Source organism: Ochotona curzoniae, unplaced genomic scaffold (genome assembly GCF_017591425.1).
Source record: "Ochotona curzoniae isolate NIBS_2020 unplaced genomic scaffold, NIBS_Ocur_1.0 contig_3622, whole genome shotgun sequence".
Classification (NCBI taxonomy): Eukaryota; Metazoa; Chordata; class Mammalia; order Lagomorpha; family Ochotonidae; genus Ochotona; species Ochotona curzoniae.
The window spans coordinates 19,681,070-19,685,332 of record NW_024465926.1 but is presented as its reverse complement, the minus strand read 5'-3'; the positions used below and the strand labels follow the sequence as shown (position 1 = coordinate 19,685,332).

The 4,263-nt window shown below is 40.9% G+C and overlaps 1 pseudogene; it reads left to right on the top strand.

Moving 5' to 3' along the window:
- The first annotated feature begins 1,633 nt into the window (after positions 1 to 1,633).
- LOC121157735 lies at positions 1,634 to 2,353 on the top strand (annotated as a pseudogene).
- The last annotated feature ends 1,910 nt before the right edge of the window (positions 2,354 to 4,263 follow it).

The following is a 4,263-nucleotide window of genomic DNA, read 5'->3' as shown; positions in this document are numbered from 1 at the left end:
TTTCTAAGATCAGTGCATTTTTCATGAGCAAAAATAAACATTATAAAACATTTAGTACTAATCTCCGAATTGCTAACATGATGTTGTCGCTTGTTTTAAACTCCTAAATACTTGCTATACCATGGACCTTCAGAGAAGCCTTCAGTTAAATTCAACAAAAGAAGGAGGAGTGTAGACTGCTTGACAAATGTTGTGTTAAGACCTGGATAGATAAGATTCAGCAGGCAAGATTCTGTGTGCTTGTATGTCTTACTGTTTTATTATGCACTAACAGCAAAGAGTTAGATGAGGTTCTGGAGATGAAGACATGCTTTTTGTTTGAACAAACAGGGGGTTTTACCATGAGATTGTGAAAATGATCCTTCCCAGGCAGTGGCCATGGAGGTAGAAAGGAAAGCTTCCTCCCATCTCCTATGGAAGGGCATATGGTTCTACTTAAGGCTTTCTGGAATACAAATGAGACAGTATGAGAGCAGAAAGGTAAATTGGGCCAGATTGTGGAGCTTCCTAAAGGCTAGCCAAGGAGCTTGTCCTCTATCTTCTAGGAAACAGGGAATGATGAAGCTGAGCAAGAGATGTGAAGGAAGATGACAGCAAGTGCTTCCTCAGATCTGAGTTTCGCTTCTTTCCAGAGCTTTGCTACTTAGACACAAGAATAGGGGTGATCATACTTCAGACGAAGTCTGCCAGCATTCATTAAGACCACTGCTTAATATGAACTGACAACATCAATGTCAAAATCAGAGCTTGGTGCTGGCAGTATTTCAGCAGAGGTATCTTTGAAGCTTCTAAGAACCAGTTCAATAAGCAGCCTTGCTGTGAAACATAGAGCTTGGTATTTAGAAGGGTTTTAGCTGGCATATCCACAAAGCTGTGTTGTCCTGTCCACTGGCTAATTCCAAAGTGAAATGCTGAAATACAGCTCTTAGCTCCAAGAAAGCATGTAGGCCTCTATTTGCATGCAAATCACTGCCGTTCATGTGTGAACTCCAGCAGGTAACATTCTGCCAGATGGAATAATTTGGGGTAGGGCCATCCTCCTTGCTAAAGGCCACAGGTATCCACACATGCTGCTGTGGATCTCATTCCTGCTTTCCACATTACCCCCTGGGGAATAATCATTTTAATAATGGGCCTCAAGGAAAGAAAACTTCATTCTACCCTGTCATCAGCTGGTAAACAAAATGGTGCTAATTAGTGTATCACTCAGCTAATGTAATATTTGATGCAATTAGTAAGTTGAGTCACAGGGCTGCCTTGTGGTACAGCAGGTTTAGTTGCCACTTGCAATGCCAGCATTCCACATCAGATTTCAGATTCAAGACTGATTGCAATCCAGCATTTTGCTAATGTATCTGGGGAGGCAGTGGAGGCTGGCATAAATGCTTGAGTCCCTGCCACCCCTGTGGGAGACTCAGGTAGAGCTCCTGGCCCCTGGTTTTGGCCTGACCCAGACTTGGCTGTTGTGGCCATTTGGGGAGTGAACCAGTGGATGAAAGGCCCCCCTCTCTCTGTTTTGCAAATAAATAATTTAAAAATAAATTGAGTCACAGAAACAGGGATAAGGCACACAATAAATTAACAGATCAAGCTCTATGCCTTGGTGCCTTGCAGGGGGATGAGCTGCTTTAAGATGAAACTGGATATCTCTTTCCCAGCCATTGTCCGCCAAAAACTCATTGAAGTGATGATGAGCATCAACTTTGAGCTTTCTATGAGAAGCATATGGCCCCAGAAGCCGCTGCTGATGCTCTGGGTGAAGAGTGGAATGACTCTGATCTGTATCAGTGGTGGAAATGACAAGCCTTCCCCATGAAACAAGGTGTCTTGTCCTATGGCTGGGTTCACTTGCTGCTGAACCTTTCCTGTTACAGATCAAGGAGCACTGGAGAAAGAAAGCACAAACCAGTTTGGGGTTACATTGTTGATGCCAGCCTGAGTGTTTTCAACTTGGTTATTGTAGAAAAAGGAGAGAAGGATATTCCTGGATTGGCTGATACCATGGTCCCTCATCATGTGGGTCCTAATAGAGCCAGCAGAATCTGTAAATCTCTCTAAAGAAGATAATGTACAGTATGCTGTAAGAAAGCCCCCAAACAAAGAAGGTAGGAAACCTGGGATCAAAGCACCTAAGATTCAGTGTCTTGGTTACTCCACAAGTCCTCCAACACAAAAGCCTGTGTATTGCCCTGAAGAAACAGCATACTAAGTATAAGAGGCTGCAGAATATGCAATACTTTTGGCCAAGAGAATGAAGGAGGCCAAAGAAAAACAACAGGAACAGATTGCCAAGAGTCATAGGCTGTCTTCCCTGAGAGTGTCGACTTCTAAATCAGAGTCCAATCCAAAATAAGGTTTAAGGATAACAAATAAGTAAGACTGGATTAAAAAAAATTAATAGATCAAGAAAACTCCCTTAGGTTTTTACAAGGTAGGAAATGTATGCAGTTTTCAAGGAAAACCATTATGGTCTTAATCCAAGTGATGCTGCCTGGTTAGGGGTGTATATGTTCATGAACTTCCAAGAACCCCCTGTGGTATTTGTTTAGTTATTTCTCTTTCAATAACTCTTCCTCTGTCTTTATATATATTCCTTTCTTCTATCATTATTGTTATCTAGAACCAGAATATTTGGGTTCTACTTCTTACTAACCAGGAGACTTTGAATTAATCACTTGAGTTTCCCAAGTGTTAGCTTAATTTTAAAGTAAGAACGATAGTAGATGACTGAATTTAATTTTCATGATCATACATAGTATGATGTGAGTAGTTTAACAAACTGCCTATAGAGTAAAGCTTAATAATAATAACAATAATCATTACTGTTAGTAAAATAGCCAGCAAAACTAGTTAAACTAAATTTACCTATCCATGTAGTAGCTAATGCTGTGCTGGGATTACTGATTCACAGATATGATTTGTCCAGTAAACAGGAAGCTCTTAAGGTCATCTTTTTCTTCTTCTTATTACCAGCTGTGTGCTCAGTATTTAATGCTTAGAGGAGACATTCAACACTACAGATCATTTTATGTCCTCTAGGTCTATCAAAAAGTTTACAGATCTTTGTTATCTTTCATATGTATCTTTTATCCTTTCTCAACAATACTCTATGGATTAATTTTTAAAAAAGATTTTCTATTCGAGAGCAGAGTTACAGAGAGAGAAGGAGAGATAGAGAGAGATCTTCCATCTGCTGGTGCACTCCCCAAGTGGCTGCCATGGTTAGAGCTGAGCTAACCTGAAGCTGGAAGCCAGGAGCTTCTGAGTTTTCCATATGAGTGCAGGGTTCCAAAGATTTGACCCATACTCTACTGCCTTTTCAGACCACCAGCAGGGAACTGGATCAGAAGTGGAACCACTGGGACTGGAACTGGTGCATCTAAGGCATACTGGTGCCTCAGGCGGAGGCTGAGCCTACTGGCAAGGCAAGCAGCAGCCTATCATGTTGTTCTACAACACTGGAACCCCTAGTATTTGTCATTGGTTTTCCATTGCTGATTATTACTCACACCACATTCATTATCTCCACCTACAAATACCCACAAGCAGGCTGGAGTGGTGGCTTAATAAGCTAATCCTCTACTTCTAAGTGCCAGCATCCCCTGTGGGCACAGGTTCAAGTGCTGGTTATTTTACTTCCTATCCAGATCTCTGCTTAGAGCCTGGGAATGCAGCAAAGGATGGCCTAAGTCCTTGGGACTTGTACCCATGGGAGAAATGGGAGAAGCTTTTGGCTCCTGGTTTCAGATGAGCTCAGCTCTGGCCTTTGCAGCCATTTGGGGAGTAAACCAACAGATGAAAGATCTTTCTGTCTCTCCTGTTTGTAAATCTGCCTTTTAAATAGAAGCGAATACATCTTAAAAGAAAAACAAATACCTACAAGTTCCTGGTTGCTCCATTCTAGCTATCTTGGCTTTCTTGCTCTTCCTGAAATAGAGTAAAGCCTTTGGATTTGCTTTTTCCCTCTACTTGGAATATGATTTTCCTAAAAGTCATCTATTAAAATGACATTCTTTGATTATTCTAACTCAATAGCTCTATCCTTAGTCTTATCTTCAAGTCATCCTTTAACCATTTCATATTTATTCATAGTTCATTGGACACTATATCTGTATGCATTTATCCCTTTAACGAGTGTCTTTATTAACAGAATGCAAATAGTTTTTGTTGGTTATTATTAAACTGCCAAAATTTCATTCAGAGACACACTGTGGACAATACCAGCATGTGTGTTTTGGTGGTGCAGGAATCAGATGTCTGCTT